General features: G+C 37.6%; 1 protein-coding gene across 4 annotated transcripts in view; it reads left to right on the plus strand.

Annotated features, from left to right (window-relative positions):
- Positions 1-23,766, plus strand: part of PDE4B (phosphodiesterase 4B) — a 548,107-nt gene that overhangs the window by 313,910 nt on the left and 210,431 nt on the right. The gene's annotated exons all lie outside the window — the stretch shown is intronic.

The raw sequence follows: 23,766 nt of genomic DNA on the forward strand, positions 1-23,766 counted from the left end.
ACCATTAAGAAGAAGCAAGTAGGAGCTAGTGAATGGATGAAATTGATCAAAGTGTTACCAAATGGAAACACACATTTACACCATTTGTCTTACTGGGAACTTAAGAAGTCAGATCCACTTAGCAGACACTTATTTAACCTTATTGTTTTCTCTTTTTTTAAGATTTTATTTATTTATTTATGAGAGAGAGAGAGACAGAGCGAGAGAGAGAGGCAGAGACACAGGCAGGGGAGAAGCAGGCTCCATGCACGGAGCCCAATGTGGGACTCGATCCTGGGACTCCAGGATCACGCCCTGGGCTGAAGGCAGGTGTTAAACCACTGAGCCACCCAGGGATCCCGTATTGTTTTCCCGTATTATGTAACAAAATATTGAACAATCAAAATAAACAGCTATAAATAACCTAAAATACTTATGAGAAATCATCTTAAAACAGTTATTGGTAACAGAAAACAGATTCTGAATCTAGAAGAACTGTGGATATCAGAGAAAGTTAGCATTCATATTAAACACTATTTTATGTTGCCTATGAAAATGGTAAAAATCAGACTTCATGGCAATGTTAACCTTCAATGTTTTTTAAACCTTCAATGTTTTGTGAATGCCAAATATATATTAATAACCAGTAAAGGATGGTGATTTAATACTGCTAATTTTTCTAGTAGTAATAAATTTAAATCCATTAATAAATATCTATTTGGCAACTCCTATGTTTACCAGACATTGTTCTAAGCAGTGGGGCTAGAAGTATCTGGAAGTACACAGATAGTCAACAAGTAAATAACCAAATATGTGAATAACACCACTCGGTGAACTGACAGCTTAACAGTGAGGCAGCCAATTTAGAACTTGTGGAAAGAACCTTCAGGCAACAGATGAACATAGAACCCTACAAGAAGAAGGAGAGGAACTTTGAAAAAGAAGAAAAAAAGATAGGATGGCTGGAGTGGAGGAAGTGATGGGGAGAGTATAAAAGTAGCTTTAAAGTTAGCCAAGAGCCAGATCGTTGTAGGTCATGAAAGAATTTCCATTTTATTCTGAGTATGATAAGAACTCATTAGTGTGTTTTAAGCAATGAAATAGCATGACCTTACGTGTATTTTTAATAAGATTGTTCTAACTGGAAGTGGCCCTGGAAAATGGTATATTCAGGAGCCACTCCAGCATTACTTAGTATCAGGTGCTAAAGAGACCACGTTTCAGACAGATCTCAGTTCATATTCCAGCTGTTTCTTTCTATTTAGAGGTTCTCCTCTGAGTCACAGTCACCCTGTTTGTAAAAGGGAATAAGACTTAGTTTGCAGGACTTTAGGATTGGATGGCTCATATGCAGTGCCTGACATGGGGTGAGAGATCTGTATTTGTGATAGAGACAAATGAAGAGTATAGGACTGAATGAATAGTGATGCAAATATGCTGGCTTTTCTCTGTTCTTACTTGTGTTGGTGCTAGAAAGGCTACAAATAAACTCTGACCTTTCTTAAAGAGAGAAAGAAGCCTTTCGGGGTCATTTAGCTTCAAAGGGAGTCAGAAGTGAAAAGCTGCTGAGTCTGTAAGACTGGAATGTTTCTTTCATATTTTCCCCTATTTTTTTCATCGCCTTGAAATCCTATACCACAGGCAGACTGTTTGTGTTGTCTCCAGATCACATTAGGCAACCTTAGATAGCAGCCTACGATGATATGGTACATTTATGGAGTGTGTGCATTTGTATTTCATGCTCTTTGCTGTAGCAGTGATTCAAAAATAAAGCACCACCAGAGAAGACTAAGGTTATCCAACTGGTTTAACAGGCTTTTTAGGACTAGGGAGATTCAGGTACAGCTCAGAGGCAACAGTAGCATGTCCTGGAAAATATTATGCTTGGAAAATCTATTCCCTGAGGCAACTGCTGGATACAAGAGTTGATACAACTAGCTTCTAAGTTACTTGCTTAGAGCACAGGTATTAAAGGCTAGGGGTCCCAGCAATCTCTTCTGAGATATTGTAGTTTTGTGATTTTGTTTAAAGTGAATAGGAAGAACTTGGTAGGAGCAGGAGGAAGCTGGGTGATAAAGACTCACATACAGAAGTGGGGAGGTTCCCTCTGTTCTCCTGTGGTGCAATTCACTTTTTCTTCACAATATAATGCCCCACAGCATTATAAACCCAAGTGATCCTACCAACTTCCTATACAGTAGAGACAGCTTTGAATATCACTCTTAGGTATCTGAAGAAATCCACTGTATATTATTATTATTGCTTGCTTTATGAATCCCAGTATGTAAGCTTGGAAATGCAATAAATATACCACTTCCTTCACTTCTGCAAACACATCTTAACTTCTGTCTCTGAGACCTACTCTAGTTACCTGGTTGAAAACTCAAGCTCAGGTCTTTCTGGGGTTCTCACCCTCAAGAATGACTCATAACTCCTGGTCTCACTGTCAAGTATGACTGTAGGACAGCCTTGTCTCTGGTCATTGGACCTGTAGGCTGACTTGACCATGAGAAGAAGTCTGCTGTCCCTATTCTTATAGCAGCCTTCTGTTGCTTCCTTGCCATGCTTGGGACTCAGGAATCCTAACCTAGGCTTCCTCTGATCCTATCCGCCTAGAAGCCCTAAGAAGCCTTCTCTTTTCTCAAGCCTTTGCCACCTTCTTCATGGTATTATCAGTGAGCAGAGACCAGGACCTCTCTATTATCAGGAACCTAACTCAGGGAGAGAGAGTGTTGAGGAGAGTTGGTAGATGATTTTGAGTCCTCTTTCTGTTCCCATTATCTACCATACTAAAAGCTTTCTGCTTTTCTTGATTCTTCCACTGGGGCAATGAACTCAAAGCCTACCTCTTACTTTAATGGGAGATAAGGGAACAGGGAAAAGGCAGGGAGAGAAAAGCGTAGGTAATCTTAAATATCATATAGACAAAACTGGGGGGGCGGGCAGAAAGACTCCTAAATCTGCCACTAACGATGGAAATCTTTTCGACGTTGAGATAGAGATCCAAATGAATATGTTGAAACCAAAAGAACAGTTTTCTTGTCATGCCAGAACTATGCTGGCTTCCTGAGTAAATATAATCTGATTCAGCCTGAGAAACATTATGTCTTAGGCAGATAGTTACAGACTTGGCACTGCAGATGAGCAATGCAATCATGCAGTATTTTAGAAAACTTCTCTATTTAATAATACAATGCACTGAGATGCAAGTGATATATAAAACAGCATAGCTCTCAAAGGTACGTGACCCTTTACTTCTTCTCCCCACACTCAAACAGCTTTGACCCTTTGTTTTATTTTTAGTGTAGTTTGATTCTTTTCTTTTTGGTGTTTCAGGGCTTTTAGATGAAGCTCCTGTTAATGTTATCAGACACCTCATGTCTTATTTCACACATACATTTAGGATCAGCATTCACACGCATCCCAGTGTGTTTCAGTTAGCTAAACATGGATCCTGGACCTAACAGATATAGATGCATTATCTCTTGCTGCAGTTAATTCACTTGCTGGTTGTTAGCAGGTTGCTTATGTTACCTAAGGCTCAGTTTCCTTATTTGTAAAATAGAAATAAAAATAGCTACTTCATAATTTTCTTCTGAGGTTCAAATGAAATTCTATGATGGAAGGAGGTTTGTAAAATACTAGCTTTTATATAATCCTATCTTTTTTTCCAAAAATGTTTGTTACATGTTTGCCATGTGCCAAAACTTTGCTTTGGAGCTATATAGATAAATAAAATATGACCATTTCCTCCAGCAGTATAATCTAGTCAAGAAGGTAGATAAATAGAAAAGCGCAGTGTAAAGCATTACCTGTAAAGATACAAAACATGCATAAAAGAGCTAACTACACAGTCCATTTTTTGAGGGTAGTGCTAGAATTGGCTTTCTGAATGAGTTGATGTCTAAGTTGAGTCATATAGGATGAAGAAGAATTTGGTGATATGAGAAGAATAGGTGAGAAAGACATTCAAAGGGATCAATAATAGAATTATAAAAGACAGTAAAGGGCTCCCCAGGTGGGTCAGCGGTTTAGCGCCGCCTTCAGTCCAGGGCCTGATCCCAGAGACCTGTGATCGAGTCCCACGTCAGGCTCCCTGCATGGAGCTTGCTTCTCCCTCTGTCTGTGTCTCTACCTCTCTGTCTCTCTCTCTCTGTGTGTCTCTCATGAATAAATAAATAAAATCTTAAAAAAAAAAAAAAGACAGTGAAGTAGCAAACATCCAGGTGTTGGTATGTGTTGGTAGAAACGGAGGATCTGTACATATTAATACTGCTGGGGCAATATTAACACCATTACAATGATTAATACATCTTATTTATTTAGTTTTGAAGTATTTATTTATTTATTTATTTATTTATTTATTTATTTATTTGAGAGAGAGAGAGAGAGAGAGCACAAGCAGGGGGAGCAGCAGAGCAAGAAGCAAGCTTCCTGCTGAGCAGGGAGCCCAAAGTGGGGCTTGATCCCAGGATCCCAGGATCCCAGCCTGAGCCCAAGGCAGACATTTAACAGACTGAGCCACCCAGATGCCCTTATTAATACAATTTAAAGCAACATGTAGTTGGAGATGAAAATGAGGAGGTAGTTAAAGGCCAGATTATTCTGATAAGGGGTTCAGTCTTAATACTTTGGGGAATTAGAGATCACTAAAGGATCTCTTGCCATCAGATTTTAATTTTAAATAATGCCAACAAAGGTTTTTCACTGGGTCAGTAGTAGATTTGAGATATCAAAACCACAGTTGGAGTGACAAGTTAGATCAGTAGTCCAGGGGAAGCAATGACAAGTGCAAAGAAAAAAGCAATACTTGGAGATTGATTTAGCTGTTGAGGATATTGACAAATATGGGAATGAATGATAGTTGATGCCAATGATTAAGAAAAAATATAGAGATAGAAACAAGTTTAGAAACAAGGATGAGTTTTGTTTGGAACAGATAAAATTTAAGGCATCCAGATGAAGATGTACAGTTGGATGTTAGGATCATGTACATGAAGCTCAGAGAAGAATCTGTGCCAGTCACATAGATGTATTCATTATGCTTAACAAATGCAACTTGAGAGGCAGTGATCATAGAGCATTTTAATCACTTTTAGTTCCCCAGTCTCATTTTAGTAATTAAGATATTAGATCTCAAAAAAAAATTGATCTCATGTAGTAGCTGAAATTTCAAATTGCCATTTTAAGTTAAAACTCCTGTCCTCCCCTACTTTGGGCATATAACAAGGGTCAGGAAAGATCTCTCTTGACTGTACCAATACAATATAGTATTGAGTTTTTCTGGTTGTTTCAGGTGTTTCAATATGATTTTTTCTCCCATGGACCCTTTTTTGAGCTCATTGAAGAATTATGTACTGAGCTCTCTGACTATAGATCCCTCCATGTCAGTAGTGTGTCTGCTTTGGCTGATTTCTTCTAACCTTTCCCCACCCTCACCTCTATAGTACCTTTTTGTGAAAATGCATTAGTATAACTATGCTCTGAATTTCCAGTTCTGCTCAGGTGCTGTAGCTCTTTATTCTGAACAATGGACTACTTGATATCTGTTATCTTGGAGCCTTAACTAAAACCAAGATAGAATGAACCTCATTTTTCAAAGATGTATGAATCATTTCATTAGAAATTTTAATGGAAATGATGAGACCCCTCTGCTCAAGCAAGAATGCTCACAAGGGAAAATAAGTGTAATAGGGACAGATTTCTGAGAGAAAACGTCATTCAGAAAGTGAAGAGAAGCAGAGAAGGAGAGAGACAACACGGATGGAATTGAAGTCAAAGGAGGACTATAAGAGTAAGGAGTCACAGAAATTACAGAGTAGGGAGTTATAAGGAGGGCATAACCACCATATTAAATACATGTAATTAGATAAGGACTAGCATAAGAATATCAGATTTAGCAATTAGGAGATAAACCATTACCTCAAGCAAATCCACTTAAAGAGAGGGACACAATGAAGGCTTTAGAGAAGTTTGGATGAGAGAGGAGAGTATGGATGTTAGATGTAAGGTCAAGGTAGAGATTTAGGAATGGGAAAACAGCTACATGTTCACAGGCTGAGGGAAAGCAGGCATTAGTGAGGAATGATTTGAAGATACGGGAAAGAAAGAGGATAACTGATGGCAGATGTTTAAAGCTGATTATTTCTCTTATAGGTATTTTCATGACCTCATGGGGTATAGGAAAGAAGGAGCTCAAGAGCATAGCTAAGGGAGGCCTGGGTGGCTCAGCAGTTGAGCGCCTGCCTTCGGCCCAGGGCGTGATCCTGGAGTCCCAGGATCGAGTCCCACGTCAGGCTCCCTGCACGGAGTCTGCTTCTCCCCCTGCCTGTGTCTCTGCCTCTCTCTCTCCATGTCTCTCATGAATAAATAAATAAAATCTTTTTTTTTTTTTTTTTAAAGAGCATTGCTAAGAGGTTAGGGCTAATTAGAAGGAGGGCTATCTCATTCTCTGAAAAAAGGAGGGGAATTACATAAGCATACATTTGGATGTGTTTGTTCATGGAGGTAGAAAGTTGAAGGGGATCACATATGATGACTTTAGTTTTCTCACTGATGGTAGGGGGTATGGCTATTTTGCTGAAGGTGATGAATCAGGATCTGAGTCACTCATCCTAATCTAGTCATTTGGAAATTAGAAAGATTCAGCTGAGTGGAGGGTATTATTATGCCCAACATAGAGATGTCAAAACAGTGATTCAGAATACTTCAGTGACTTGTCTTGAGGTCACCCGGAGGCTAATGTCAGAGTCTGGACTGCATCAGGAGTCTCCAGATTGTTAGAGAGTCTTAAGAGATTTGTATGTTTTATATTTACCAAGGTATAAAGGGTAAAAATAAAAAAATTTTAAAAATATCTCTTATCACCATTCCTCTCTCCTTTTTATAGCTAAACTTTAACAATTATTTACTGAGTATCTTAAATCTCCTGTTATACCTTGTGGTAGGTGCTATGCTGGGAAACCAAATATGCAGCTAATATTTAAGAGTACTTACTATGTTCCAGTAACTATTCCAAGTACTTTGCACATATAAATGACTCTAGTCCTCACAACAATCCAATGAAAGTGGAGAACTCTTATTATTTCCATATTATGGCTGATGAAACAAAAATCTAGTAAGGTTAACTAACATACATTGGATCACACGGATATTAAATGACAAAGCCAGGCTAGTCTGGCTACAACACCCAGTTTTATCCATTACAATGTACATAGTTCCTGCTCTTGAGGGGCTTATTTTCGGGGGGATGGGGAGGAAGCAAAAGGAAAACAATGTTGGCTTTAACATATAAAGCATTCAATGGCAGGAAAATGTAACAATACAAGAAAAGCAATAATACAGGGCATGATGAATTGCAAAATGACTGGTCTAGATAATTAGAAATCAAAGAGCTCAGTGTGGACTCATTTGCCTGGCCGGTAGGATTAGAATAGTTTGACTCACAAATCTGAGAGAGGTAAGAATAGACAGAGGTTGAGAATAGGCAACTCTTTGAGGTTCCATCAAAATCATATCCATTCTACATTTCATTTTTAAAAAATGAAGAAAGCAAGAGCTAGGTTTTAGACAAAGCAGATGATTCACATCCATCTGTCCATCTACCATCCACCCATCCATCCAGCAAATTTCATTGCATCTTTGCTCAATATATTCAATACTGGAGTTGTCAGGATTCTTGGGCTGCAGCCATAACTTGCTCACCTCTGTATCTATACTGGTACACGTTTTACTAATATTTAGGACTAAGAGGTATTTGTTGAATTTAATTGATCAAAGAGGAATAGTCCAAGTAGACATTTTTTATAATGTACATATACATAAACCCTTAAACTCTGTTATTAAAACCTAAATTACCAGGCTAGACTTCCTTCTTTCAGGTAAATTCCTTTATTCTTAACAAACCTAAGTTAGAACCTTCTGAACCCATTGTGATAAATTACACTAACATTGAACTGCAAAAGAGTAAGTGGGTAAGGGCCTTGATTCTTTTCACTTCTAAGGAAGCTCTTTAGCACCCATTAAAAATTACTGGCTTTATCCCCAATGTATCCACATATCAAAGGTGTATTGGGAGGGACAGCTTGTATTGGAACTCAAATGTCTGGGTACAGCCTTTGTATTAGTTTTTTATTGCTGGCATAACAAATTACTGCAAATTAAGTGGCTTAGAACAGCACCTATTTATTATCTCAGTAGTCAATAAATCAGAAGTCTGAGGGCAGCATGGCGCAAGTGGGCCTGTTGCACTGAGTTTCACAAATCAAAGTCAGTGTGTCAGCATGGATGCCTTCTTTCCTGAAGGCTCTGGGGATGAAATTTCTTCCAAGTTCATTCAAATTCTTGACAGAATTCTGTTTCTTGTGGCTGTAGAATCATAGTCCTTGTTTTTTTGTTTTCTTCTGAAAGCCAGCCCTTCTCAGCCTCTTAAGGTTGCCTGAATGCTTGTCACATTGCCTCCTCCATCCTTAAACCAGCAAAGGCTCATCTGCATACTGCAGACTTTCTCAACTTCCCCTTATGCTTCATCTCTCTTCTGCCTCCAATAGAAGAAATGTTCTCTACTTTTAAGGACTCAGGATCAGATTGGGCCCACCAGGATAATTCAAGATTGTCTTCTAATCCTAAAGCCTGAAATCTTGGAGGATTAGGATGTGGACATCCTGGGACGTCGTTACACCTCCTACTTTCTCCCTTCTAGGACAATGGGGCTAGGGCCAACAAAGTGACTCTTTCTATAAGAATACATATCTGCTCCAGGGCCAAATACCTACCTGTTGTCTCTCCAGTTCCAGTTAGAGAAGAGGTAGACATGATCTGTGGAAAAAATTTCATCAGGTATCCCATTGTATATATACTAGGCATAGGATCAGTTTTTGCCTGTGTGAGGTGCTTAGTAAAATACAGCTATGGTGATAATGAGCACAACAGTGATCTTACTAAATTTGACATAGGCCACTATGCTAGTAACTGAAGCAGATTCAAAGAAAATAAAACATAGCCTCTGTCTAGGAAAAATGACAGGTATATAGATAAATATATTGAACGGACAGAGTGGCAAACACCTTGAAAAGAGGTACTTCTTTTTCCTTTTGTTGGCTGTTCTAAATATTCATTTTAAACTGCCCTCAATCAGATAAAAATGATGTGAAAGGTGAAAAGCAGTTTGTTAATATGCAATTTGCCCCAACTGGCATGCCCCCTATGCATTGCAGAAAGGCCAGCTACTTGATGAAATGGTCTCAGAGAGGGCCAGGGACTGGCAAAAAGGTCAGCAAAGATTCTCAGATTTAAAAATAGAGAACTAAGAAACAAAGGCCTCAATGCAACTTTTACAACTACAAATTAAATGCAAAGAATGACACATCATTACATAAGCAGCATAAAATATAATTTAAATGTCAAAAGAGCTGAAGATTCTTTAATCATGTAAGGAAAAAAACTGCAAATTTGTTTTATTTTGTTTTTATTGAAGTTCGATTTGCCAACATATAGTATAAAACTCAGTGTTTATCTCAAGTGCCCTCCTCAATGCCCATCACCCAGTCACCCCAAACCTCCACCTGCCTCTCCTTCCACTACCAGTTATTTGTTTCCTAGAGTTAGGAGTCTCTCATGGTTTGTCTCCCTCTCTAATTTTTCTCTCAGTTTCCCTCCTTTCCCTTATAATCCCTTTCACTATTTCTTATATTCCCCATATGAGTGACACCATATAATAATTGCAAATTTTTTAAACATCTCAATTTGTGCTATACAAAAAAGGAAAATGGCATTGTTTAATAATGCAGAAATGCAGGAATCAATCATGTTTTTATAGTGTTTATAGGAATCCTTATGTTTATTTTGTTCAACTTTAAAAATATTCATCTTTAAAAGTTCTCATGACTTTTGGGGACTGTGGATATATTTGAGTACAAGAGAGTATTATTTGACTTATGACAGTGCTTAAATGTGATCTGTGTGCTTGTTAAAGTTGTAGTTAAGTCTTATATATTCGAAGGATGCATGTTCATTGGGAGGAGTAGGTGTATTGCAGATTGTTCTTGCTCTACTACTTCGAATATAATTTCACATACATTTTGCTCTCTTGAAAATTAGCTCTGTGGCAGTTGGTTTCCCCACTTTTGCCACCCACTTACATTTTAGAGCTCTGTTTTGAAGCTTGTGAGATATATTTAAAAACATCATATTAACGTTTTAGGTCTCTGTCTGGATACAGTGGTTTCACATATGGTGTGCTTTGGCAGATGCAGAATTTTACTAGTGTTTGGTTGTCAAATATATCAATCGAATCAGAGCTAAATATATATGTATGTATGTAGGTAAGTATGTATATACATATACAATTATAGGTATATATGTGTAAATTTATGTGTGTATGTATAAGCTAAAGCTTAGGAAATTTACCTTCATTTATTTATTAAATGTTTAATGAGCTCCTACTGTGTTTCCTATAGTGACCTGAACACTGAGAATGCTAGTGTTATTAAGACACATGATCTGGTCTCAGGAGCTCTCAGAATTCTGGTTGAGAGAAGCTTCAAATAGTATATTGTGGTAAATGCTGTGCTAGCAGCCAGCCGTGCGTGTGAAGATCTTTGGGAATATAGAAAAGAAACCTACTCTAAACTAGGGCAGAAATAATTGAGTGAGGATTCCTGGAGAGGACTTTATTTTAGTGAACAAGTCTTTAGAAGTAATTTGTTTATTTAGGTTTCTGGTATTTTTTTGGTATCTTTTCAGATTGGATGAATTCCCCAGTTTAGTGGAGGATGGGATATAAAGGAAAGGAGAGAGAGAAAAAAAAGACAGAAATTGAGAAGGGATCTCAGAATGTGTCTGTGATTTGCCCTGGGATGTAAATGTTATTATTGGTTTCTGTTTTCCGCTCTGGATCTCTTAGAGCAGGGAGTAGGGATCATCTCCCTACATCTGACGGAAGTCAAAATAGGATATATAATCCTTTCTGGCCTGTGAGAGGCAGGGCTTGAAGGAGCCATTGTTTGTTTTGTTTGTTTGTTTGTTTTGTTTTTAGTGTCTTTTTCTTTTTCTTTAAATATTTTATTTATTTATTTATTTATTTATTTATTTATTTATTTATTTATTCATGAGAGACAGAGACAGAGAGAGGCAAAGACACAGGCAGAGGGAGAAGCAGGCTCCATGCAGAGAGCCCAACATGGGACTCGATCCCAGGTCTCCAGGATTAGGCCCTGGGCTGAAGTTGGCACTAAACCGCTGAGCCACCCGGGCTGCCCGAGCCATTGTGTTTAAGGCAATATTTCCCGAGCCCATCTTGGGTGATGCTACATGTGGCCAGTGGACTTCCCTCCCAGGTCAGCTATTGCTTGAACTAGGAAAGCAGCACAAGGTATTAGGTACCTAAGGTGTCATGAAAACAGTAGGGGAGTAGAAAAAATTTTAAGTAACTTCTAAGAAAGTCAGTAAAGGGTGGCATGCCAGTTTACATGTTGCTTCACTGGGCTCTCTCCATAATTGAAAAAACTACAGTCTTTTGCCAGGAGTTTGGCATGCAAACATTTTCTAATAAAGAAAACCATAGTAGGAACTTGGATTTTGTTGCAGTATGCCAATACACTGGCAGTGTGTGTGTGTGTGTGTGTGTGTGTGTGTATGTGTCTGTATGTGTACTGATAAAAAAAAAAACAGGAAGCATCATTAGAATGCAAACACAATAGAGTTCATTTACAAGAATACCTGCTTTAAAATAACCCTACTGTTATAGGGAAACAATTTCTGGACTAATTTTTGTATGTGTGTGTGTAAAACTCTACAAACAAATAAGAAATATATTGAAGTTACTGTTAGTTTTTTTACACAGCTACCCTATGATCCCGCAATTGCACTACTGGGGATTTACTCCAAAGATACTGATGTAGTGAAACGGCAGGACACCTGCACCCCAATGTTCATAGCAGCAATGTCCACAATAGCCAAACTGTGGAAGGAGCCATGATGTTCTTCAACAGTTGAATGAATAAAGAAAATGTGGTCTATATATACAATGGAATATTACTCAGCCATCAGAAAGGACAAATACCCACCATTTGCTTTGACGTGGATGGAACTGGAGGGTATTATGCTGAGTGAAATAAGTCTCTTGGAGAAAGATAATTATCATATGGTTTCACTCATATGTGAAATATAAGGAATAGTGAAAGGAGGGAAACTGAGTGGGGAAAAATTAGAGAGGAAGACAAACCATGAGAGACTCCTAATTGTGGGAAACAGGGTTATAGAATTGTGGGTGAGTGGGGGTAACCAGGTAAGTGGGTGACAGGCATTAGGGAGAGCACATGGTAAGATGAACACTGGGTTTTATACTATATGTTGACAAATTGAACTTAAATGAAATTTAAAAAATACCTACATAAAACCACAACCCTTCTCAGACTCCTTTGTAGCCAGGAATAACAATGTAACTTAGTTTGGGCCCTTTAGATATAAACAGAAGGGGCTCAGATGGTATTGTAGAAGGCTCTTCAAAAGGGGGCAGACATAACCGAAATATGTCTTTTTCATATCGCCATGTGCCATCTTTCTACTCAATTCACATTGATGCAAAACCATCTCATTGCCAGGATGACAAAAGTCTTGCACTGAAGTTAGAGCAGGAAGAAAAGCCTGGTTCTCAAGCAATAGCTCTGGGCTGCCTACACTAGGCTCTTTGTTATAGGAGAAAAAAATAAACTTACTTGTTTAGACCACTATGGCTAGGCTTCTACTAATGCAGCTAAATTCAATCCTAATTGGTAAAGATGGCTTGTGAGTAAAAGCAAAAATAGTTAACCAAATAAGCAAGAGTGATTCTGACTGTGAGTTAAATGTCTTAAGAATCATGGTGATAGAGAAAAGGAAACTTCCCTGATCTTTTTGAGTCAGTACTTTGCAAAGGGTTCTGGGTCTCTCCCTCTCCCTTCTCCCCCTTTCTTTTCCTTTTTTTCTAACATCTAACATTCTAACATGTTTTTTAGAAAATCCATCCATACATCAATCAAATAAGTATTTATTGTGCATTTGCTATGTGTCAGGCATTGTGTTGGTTCCAGGGATACAACAAATATATGATGTGGCCTCTTAGGAAGCACACGATATAATGAAAATGAGGGTATCAAAGTTGGTAATAAATAGGCTGAATTTCAAAATGTGATTTAAAAAAACTTCTGAAATTCAAATATAGACTAAATTATTGTTTTTCAGCTGCACCAACAATTTGGAGTTTGAATTGGCTGATATATTAGTGACACAGAAGAAAAGGGGCCATGGTACTTTGTCACTGGTGATTTTGAGTTAAGGTAGCATACAATCAATGTTTTTCTAAAGGAAAATAAATTAAGTAGCTGAAGATAGGCCATCTTGGGAGACATATAAATGCCACCAGTTATGCCAGGATACTTATGGAAGGCTACTCTGCTTTGGTAAATTTCCAGAGGCTCCCATCTCTACTCCACACTAACAAATATTTAACTTTGAAGGTAGTAGAATTGACTGATATCTGAAATATAACCTCCTTATACCCTGATAATGTTCTGGTGGCTACAAAACGCGATCTACAAACTAGACCGCTAGATCCTAAAATAAACATTAATTTGAGCATTGATGCATTCCTTTCCAGATATTCAGCATTTTCAATCACCTACTGTGTGCCAGAAACCACAGGTCATGAGAAAACAAAATAGAGTAGCATGTTATTTGCTCTCAAGCTCCCGGGAGCCTGTGCCTACAAAAGCAAACAGGGAGGTAGCAGTTTCCAGAGCAGACACGTAAGATAGCTGCAGAAAGTGCATGGAGGGTTCATCAGTAGAAAGCCAAACAGTTTTAATGGTATCAGAGTACAAAAGAATCTCGTAGATAGTATAAGTCAAGCAGTACAATGAGTAAAGCTATTATTTCTCTACTTTAATATTTGGACGTTACTACAAATAGGATGAGAGAGCCCAGGTGTATAACCATACCCTGAGGTGCTGTTAGCTCTCATATACTGCAAAGTTAAAAGTTGGGCCTTTCATGGGAAGAAAGGCACTTCATCACCATCTTTGTATGATGAATGCAGTGTCTTTTGAGGTCTTTAGTCTCAGGGACCTTTGGAAGTTGTTTCCAAGTCTTTTATTTAAGTAGTAGTCCTGTGGTGTTCAGATGATAGCAATTGATTTCCACAAAAGCTTTTATGCCTTATTATTGCTTGCTCTTTAAGAAATGTGGGATGAGATAAAATGTAGATGGTGCCTTTCCAGCCATTTCATTGCTACTTTGCTTCCCACAGTGGATTGTTGTGCTTTTCTAGACAGACACAGAAAGTTGTTTTTCTCCTAATTATTTCTGCAGAGTGATAGTATCAGTTCTGTGATGTTGAGTAATGATCCCTGCTTTTAAGATTTTGTGTGTATGTGTGTTTTGAAAATAATGGGACTGCTGGATGACTGCAATATTTGTTTTGTTTCACAAAAGTCACCAAGGATAGAAAAACATTTGATAGGTTAGCCAGTCCATCCCCCCACCCATTTATGCAAGTAACTTCTAACACCTGCTCTTATTATTATAAGATTTCTTATCCTTCTTTTTTACTCACAGCAAAATAACACAAGTATACTAAAACTACTCATTCTGAATGATATTTTTCCATTTGCAACAACATGGGTGGACCTAGAGGGTATTATGCTAAGGGAAATAAGTCAGATGGAGAAAGACAAGTACCGTATGCTTTTGTTCATATGTGGAATTTAAAAAACAGAAAACAAATAAAAAAACAAAAAGCAGAACTAGACCTATAAATACAAAGAACAAACTAATGGTTGCTAGAGAGAAAGTAGGGGTATGGGCAAAATGAGTGAAGGGGTTTGGGAGATACAGGCTTCTATTTATAGAATGAATACATCATGAAAGTAAGAGGTATGGCATAAAGAATATAGTCAGTAAGACTTGACCAGGGAGGAGTTAAGATGATGGAAGAGTAGGAGAACCCTATGTTTGCCTTGTCTCTCAAACACAGGTAGATAATTATCAAATTCTGAACAACCAAGAAGTCAATCTGAGAAAAGAGAGAACAAAACTGCAAGTCTACAAGTAGAAAAGCAACCACCCTCTGGAAAATAGGAGGTGCAGAGATTTGGGGGAGATAAGAACTATGGGTGCTACAGAGAGGGGGGAGCCCTGCTTACAGAGACTACCACAAGGTATTATATGCAGCGGAGCACAAAAATCAGAAGTTTTAGAAGTCCATCACTACAGGGTTGTGCCTGGCTAAAGGTGCTCAGGTGGGGAAGTGAGGCAGAGACCCAAGAGTGGATACTGTGGTCTGAGGATCCCTTGGGTCACAAGGAGAATGGGTGGCATTGTTTCCAGGCATAGGAGTGGGGACTCCAGCTGAGGGCAGAGAGCCTGGGTGCCAGCTCTCTCTCTTTCTACCATAAACTCTGAACTGCTGAGAGGTTGTGCCACTGTTTTCCTGGCACTGGCCAGCAAAAGACTAAAGCACAGCAAGACTCTCCCCCTAAGGATCAGCACAGATCTGCACCATAGGAGTCTCTAAAATTTGAAGTTTTGAAACCTGGGTGGGCACCTGAGGTAAAACAGCTCAGACACAGGCAGGGTAAAGGCAGGGATCCCATGGAAGTTGGGGACACAAGAGGGGTGATTGTTTGCTCTTTTCACAGGGCTTCCTGAGGATTGGAGGGCACTAATTCTCACCTCTGGGGCTGGAGAACTGGGTGATGCCATTTTCACCCTATCAATGCTGAAAGTCTTCAGGGAGAAAAAGCAGTGCCACCTAGTGGAGGTCAGAGCTGCTTACACCAAGCCCTGCCCCCCTCACCCTATAGATGCATCTCCAATAGGGCAAGTTTACTTGAGAATCAGCACAGTAGGCCCCTCCCCCAGAAGACCAGCATAAACACCTCACATGCACCAAGTCTACTGATCATAGAATGCTGCAAAGCTTCACCTCTAGGGGAAAGAGGACCTAGATTCCTTTCTATTTTTATTTTTAAATTCCTTAAAAGTTTAAAATTTTTTATTATTTTTAAAAAATTTTATATATTTTGTATTTTTATTTTATTTTTAAAATTTTTGGATCTAGCTTTTTTTTTAACAAGCACACTAAAACACACCCAGCACCTAGTTTTGTTTTTTGTTGTTTTTTGTTTGTTTGTTTGTTTCGTTTTGTTTTTTTTGACAAATGACAAGACAGAGCAATTCACCCCAAAAGAAAGAACAGGAAGTAAAATTAATAGCCAGGCCTTTAATCAATACAGATAGAAGTAAGATATTTGAACTAGAATTTAAAACAACAATTATAAGGGTTCTAGCTGGGCTTGAACAAATCATAGAAGACACTAGAGAATCCCTTACTGCAGAGATAAAAGAACCAACATCTAGTCAGGCCAAAGTTTAAAATGCTATAACTGAGATCCAAATCCAGATGGATGCTGTAACAAAGGATGCATGAAACAGAGGAATGAATCAGTGATATAGAAGATAAAATTATGGAAAATAATGAAGCTGAAAAGAGGAAAAGGTATGGATCACAAAGGTAGACTTAGGGAACTCAGTGACTTATTAAAATGTAGTAACATTCATATCATAGGAGTACCAGAAAATGAAAAGAGAGAAGAAAGGGAAGATTTATTTGAGCAAATTATAACTGAAAACTTTCCTAATCTTGGGAAGGACACAGACTCCAAAATCCAAGAACACAGAGAACTCCCATTAAGTTCAGCAAAACCTGGCCAAGAATATCGTAGTCAAATTCAGAAAATACACAAACAAGTAAAGAATCCTAAAAGCAGCAAGGGGAAAAAAAAAGTCCTTAACTTACAAGGAAAGACAGATCAGTTCACAGCAAAGCTGTCCACAGAAATTTAGCAGGCCAGAAGAGAAGGGCAGAATAAATTCAATGTACTGAATGGGGAAAATATGCAGCCAAGAATACTTTATCTAATAAGGCTGTCATTCAGAAAAGAAGGAGAAATCAAGTTTCTCAGACAAACAAAAAGTAAAGGACTGCATAACCACTGAACCAGCCCTGTAAGAAAGTAAGGGGGACTCTTTGAGTGAGAGGAAGAAACCCAAAAGCGACAAAATCTAGAAAGGAACAGAGAACATCACAGTAACACCAATTCTACAAGTAACACAGTGGCACTAAATTCATATCTTTCAGTAATCACTCTGAATATAAATACTCCAATCAAAAGACACAGTGTATTAGAATGGATAAAAAAATACAAGACCTATCTATATGCTGCCTATAAGAAACTCATTTTAGGCATAAAGACACATGCAGAGTGAAAATGAGAGGATGGAGAACCATATTTCATGCTAATGGACATCAAAAGAAAGCCAGAGTAGCCACACTTATATCAGACAAACCACTTTTTTTTTTTTTAAAGATTTTATTTATTTATTCATGAAGACACACAGAGAGAGAGAGAGGCAGAGACATAGGCAGAGGAAGATGCAGGCTCCATGCAGGGAGCCCGATGTGGGACTCGATCCCAGGTCTCCACGATCACACCCTGGACTGAAGGCGGCGCTAAACCGCTCAGCCACCGGGGCTGCCCAGAGAAACCACATTTTAAAACAAAGACTGTAACAAGAGATGAAGAAGGGCATTATATCATAATTAAGGGGTTTTCCATCAAGAAAATCCAGCAATTGTAAATATTTATGCCCCCAACTTGGGAGCACCCAAATGTATAAATCAATTAATGATAAAATAAAGAAACTCATAGATAATAGTACAATTATAGTAGGGGATTTTATTTAACACCCCACTTATAGTAGTGGACAGATCATCTAAGCAGAAAATCAACAAAGAAATGACTTTGAATGACACACTAAACCAGATGGACTTAACAGATATATTCAGAATATAATATAATATCATAGTCAGAATTCTAAAGCAGCAGAATCCACATTCTTTTCAAGTGCACACAGAACATTATCCAGAATACATCATATACTGGGTCACAAATCAGCCTTCAACAAGTACAAAATGATTGAGATCATACCATGCATATTTCCATACCACAATGCTATGAAACTTGAAGTTAATCACAAGAAAAAATTTAAAAGACCACAAATACATGGAGATTAAAGAACACCCTACTAATGAATGAATGAGTGAACCAGAAATTAAAGAAGAACTAAAAAAGTATATGGAAGTAAATGAGAATAAAAGCATGACAGTCCAAAAACTTTGTGATGCAGGAAAGGTAGTCCTAAGAGAAAGTATTTTGCAATTTAGGCCTACCCTGAGGAGATAGAAAAAGAATAGTAAATAAAGCCTATATGCAGCAGAAGAAGAGAAAGTATAAAGATTAGAGAAGAAATAAGCAATATAGAAACAAAAACCCCTATCCAGACTTTTCAAAAAGAAAAGGGTCCCAAATAAATCAAATCATGAATGAAAGAGGTCACAAGCAACACCACAGAATTACAAATAATCCCAAGAGAATATTATGAAAAATTATTTGCCAACAAACAGGGCAATCTAGAAGAAATGGACAAATTCTGAGAAACATACAAACTAGCAAAACTGAAACAAGAAGAAATAGAAAAATAAAATAGAAATAGAAAATGTGAACAGACCCATAACCAGCAAATAAATTGAAACAGTAATCAAAAATCTCCCAAAAAACAAAATGGGCCAGATCGCTTCCCAGAGGAATTCTACCAGACATTAAAAAAAAAGAAGTTAATATGTATTCTTCTAAAACTGTTCCAAAAAATAGAAACAGAAGGAAAACTTCCAAACTCCTTCTATGAAGTCAACATTACCTTGATTCCAAAACCAGAGAAAGACCCCACTAAAAAGAATTACAAAAAGTATCCCTGATGAACATGGATGCAAAAATTCTCAACAAGATACTAGCAAATCAAATTCAACAGAACATTAAAAGAATTGTTCACCACAATCAAGTGAGATTTATTCCTGGGCTTTAGGGGTAGTCCAGTATTCAGAAATCAATCAATGTGATACACTACATTAATAAAGGAAAGAGAGGATAGGAATCGTATGATCTCTTAATAGATGTAGAAAAAGCATTTGACAAAATACAGCATCATTTCTTGATAAAAACCCTCACAAATAGGAAGAGATGGAAATACCTCAACACTGTAAAGACCATGTATGAAAGACCCACAGCTAATATCATCCTCAGTGGGGAAAAACTGAGAGCCTTTCCCTTACAGTCAGGAATAAGACAAGGATGTCCACTCTCACCATTACTACTTAACACAGTACCAGAAGTCCTCGTTTCAGTAATCAGACAACGAAAAGAAATAAAAGGCATCCAAATCAGCAAAAAAGAAGTCAAACTTTCACTCTTTGCAAACAATATTATACTCTATGTAGAAAACCCAAAAGATTCAACCAAAGAATTGATGGAACTGATATATGAATTCAGAAAAGTCACAAGATATAAATCAATGTACAGAAATTTGTTGAAATTTCTATACAACAATAATGAAGCTGCAGAAAGAGAAATCAAGGAATGGATCCCATTTACAACTGCATTAAGAACCATAAGATACTTAGGAAGAAACCTAACCAAAGAGGTAAATGATCTGGAAATTAAAGAGGAACCAAAGAAATGGAAAAACATACTATGTATTGGAAGAACTGTGAAAATGTCTATACTACCCAAAACAATGTATACATTTAATGCAGTCCCTATCAAAATACTACCAATATGTTTCACAGAACTAGAACAAACAATCCTAAAATTTGTATGGAACCACAAAAGACCCCAAATAGCCAAAGCACTCCTGAAAAGGAAAAGCAAGGTTGGAGGTATCACAATTCCAGACTTCAAGCTGTATTACAAATCTGTAGTCTTACAGTATGATACTGGCACAAAAACAGACACATAGATCAATGGAACAGAATAGAAAACCTAGAAATGGGCCCACAACTATACGGTCAACTAATCTTTGACAAAACAGGAAAGAATACCCAATGGACAAAAGGCAGACTCTTCAACAAATGGTGTTGGGAAACTAGATAACAACATTCAGAAGAATGAAACTGGGCCACTTTCTTAAGCCACACACAACAGCGAATTAAAAAATGGACGAAAGACCCAAATGTGAGATAGGAAGCTATCAGAATCCTAAAGGAGAACACAGGCAGCAACCTTTTTGACATTGGCTGTAGCAACTTCTTACTAGACATGTCACTAGAAGCAAAGGAAACAAAAACAAATGAACTATTGGGACTTCATCAAGATAAAAGCTTCCACATAGTGAAAGAAACAATCAACAAAAGTAAAAGGCAGTCTATGGAATGGGGGAAGATATTTGCAAATTACATATATGATAAAGGGTTAGTATCCAAAGTCTATAAAGAACTTATCAAACTCAACACCCTAAAAACAAATAGTCCAGTTATGAAACAGAAGACATAAATAGACACTTTTCCAAAGAAGATATCCAAATGGCTACAGACACATATAAAGGTGCTCAACATCACTCATTACCAGGGAAATACAAAACAAAATCACAATGAGATACCACCCCACACCTTTCAGAATGGCTAAAATTAACAACACAAGAAAAAACAGGTGTCAGTGATGTGGAGAAAGGAGAACCCTCTCGCACTGTTGGTGGGAATGCAAACTGGTGCAGCCACTCTGGAAAACAGTATAGACATTCCTCAAAAAATTAAAAATAGAACTACCCTATGATTCAATCTGAGTGTTGATAGAGGGAGGTGGGTGGTGGATGGGCTAGATGGGTGGTAGGTATTACAGAGGGCACTTGTCATGTTGAGCACTAGGTGTTGTATGTAAGTGATGAATCAATGAATTCTACTCTTGAAACTAATATTGCACTATATGTTTAACTAGAATTAAATTAAAATTTGAAGAAAAAAAGGAATATAGTCAATGATATTGTAATAACATTGTATGGTGACAGATGATAGCTATGCTTGTAGTGAGCATAACATAATGTATAAATTGTTGGATCACTATGTTGTACACATGAAACTAGTAAAACAGGATGTGTCAACTATACCCAAATAAAAAATTAAAAATTTTAAAAAGTGTATATGAACCAACCTTTCAAATCAAAAGACATAGGAGTGACTAAATGGCTAAAAAGATAAGTAAATAAGACCCATCTACATGCTACCTATAGAGACTCACTTCAGACCTAAAGACACATCACATACAGACTGAAAATGAAAGAATGGAAGGAGATATTCATGGAAATGGAAGCCAGGAAGCCAAACAAACAAACAACCCCAAAAAACAAAAAAACAAAAAACAACCCTAGAGTAACAATACTTATATCAGACAAAGTAGATGTTAAGACAAAGACCATAGCAAGAGAGAAAAGACATTACATAATGATGAAAGGCTCAGTCCAACAAGAGATTATAACAGTTGTAGATATCTATGAACCTAACACAGACACACCTAAATACACACAGCAAATATTAGCAGACATAAAAGGAGAAACTGAGAATACACAATAGTAGGGGAAGTTAAGACTGCACTTAAATTAATGGAAAGATCATCCGGACAGAAAATCAACAATGTCTTTCAGGGACATATTAGACCAGATGGACCTAAGAGATATATATAGAACATTCTATCCAAAGTTAGCAGAATACACATTATTTCCAAGGAGGTCTGGAATAGTCTTTAGGATAGGTCACATGTTAGGCCTCACACACACAAAACAAAAACAAAAACAAAACAAAACAAAACCCCAAATTACTTGTCCTGAAAAAGACTTTAGGAGAAGGCCATATCCTGGGCAGCAGGATTTTTATGGACTTAGTATACCAAGACTTTTTCCCTGGATAAGCAGCTAAACAGAATTACCACTGTGTATGCCTCCCAGGACACTTTTCAATTCAAAGTCTATGTGAATGGTGACCCTGACATTGTGCAATAAGTAACATATGCATGCACACGTGCAGAGTCCTCACAAAAGTCACAGCTCTGAGCTAAGATACTTGAAATGTGCCCATCTTATCATTACACACTTTGAGAGTCTGCTTGTTGTCCCTAGAAAGTCAAGGTTGTATTTTAAAATTTCAAGTAAATTTTGCCTCAATTCTAACAGAAGTCTAAGATGGAAATTATGTTTTAAATTGCTTAAAACAACCATGTCAATTCAGCTTATTTATTGGATCAGCACTTTTAAAATGAATGATTTTATACCAAAAAAAAGGTAAAATAAACTGCTTGCAACAGCAGAAAATTAAAACTCCCAAAAAATTCACAATGTTTTAAAATCCTGTACTTTCTTATACCTACTATACACTAAAATAGATGGGTAAACACAAACGCGACTTCTCTGATGAGGAGCCATATGCAACTTTAGGACTTGGAAATTCAGCCTGTTTTGATTTGCGAGTCCACACTTTTTAGAGTCTGTGTATGGCTACACTAATAAGCTGGCCAACGGCCACAAAATAGGTGGACAGCTTAAGAAGCACAAGTGAGCCGATTTGTGTGGGAAGGAACAATTCATGTAGAAAGGAAATAAAAATAATGTCTATATTTGATCAATATATCGTCTTTTAGAAAGCACACTCAGATTGTGAGCCTCTTTGAGTCAAACACCATCTTTAAATTCTTCATGTTCCCATGTCATTGCCCCAAATAGATCCTCAATAAATATTTCTTGTTAATCAACAAGAAATCATATCATATCGTATCATATTTGGCCCTCCCCACAACCCTGTAAGTTGAGAAATACTGCCATTTTGCAGAGGATGGAACTGAGGTTGAGTATTGACTTGCCCAAAATAATGCTGTTAGCTCATGATGGAATTTGGAGAGGGAACTTACGCACCATCCATGACATGAGATACCTTCTACATGCCCACATTGACACTTTCTTCTCAATAACCAATTTCAAGGAAGAGGAAAACCAGTCCACACATATCACATTGCCTTTTCTGGTTCAAATGCCTTGTTCAGAATAAAAGCTATTTTCTAAATCTGGTAAATCTTCCTGCCAGCTTGGATTCAACTCAGATTTTAGCATGAATGAGCAAATTATAGATGGCAGTAAAAGAGTGCTTCCAGGAGGGCATTTCTTACCCACTGTATTCTATTTCTTGGAGTTCTATGTGGAAATGCTTTACATCACTTAGGAAGAGAAACTGAATAAGAAAGCCTGATTTGTAGCAGGAGCTCTGTCCTAACAAGTGTCTAATGGCTTGGTATTACTCTATCACTTGAGGCAATAATTATTTGCATTATATCAAAATAACCATACCAAGTCTTGCAGAAAGACAATAGAAAGGAGGATAAACATATTTTCTTATCTTTTGAGGGTAGCTATCATACCTGTATCATTAAATGTATACATTCACACACGTAAGAATTTGTACCACCTTACCCATGGAATCCCTTGTAATCCTGTATGAATTTTAGCAGCTTTTCTATTTCTGTTTAAAGAGGGAGGAGAAGGGGCACCTGGGTGGCTCAGTGGTTGAGTGTTGGCCCTTGGCCCAGGTTGTGACCAGGGGAACTGTGATTGATTCCTGCATTAAGCTCCCCACAGGGAGCCTGCTTCTTCCTCTGCCTCTCTGTGTGTTTTTCATGAATAAATGAATAAAATCTTAAAAAAAAAAGAGGGGGGAGGAAGGCATTGGTGTTTCGATAGAGATTGCATTGAATCTGTAGAGTACTTTAAGGAGTATTATCATCTTAACAATATTAACTCTTCCAATCAATAAACAAGGGATCAGGATTTGGATTTTAGATTGCTATAACAAAATCCCACCAACTGGGTAGTTTATAAAAA

Source organism: Canis aureus, chromosome 3, assembly GCF_053574225.1.
Source record: "Canis aureus isolate CA01 chromosome 3, VMU_Caureus_v.1.0, whole genome shotgun sequence".
Taxonomy (NCBI): Eukaryota; Metazoa; Chordata; class Mammalia; order Carnivora; family Canidae; genus Canis; species Canis aureus.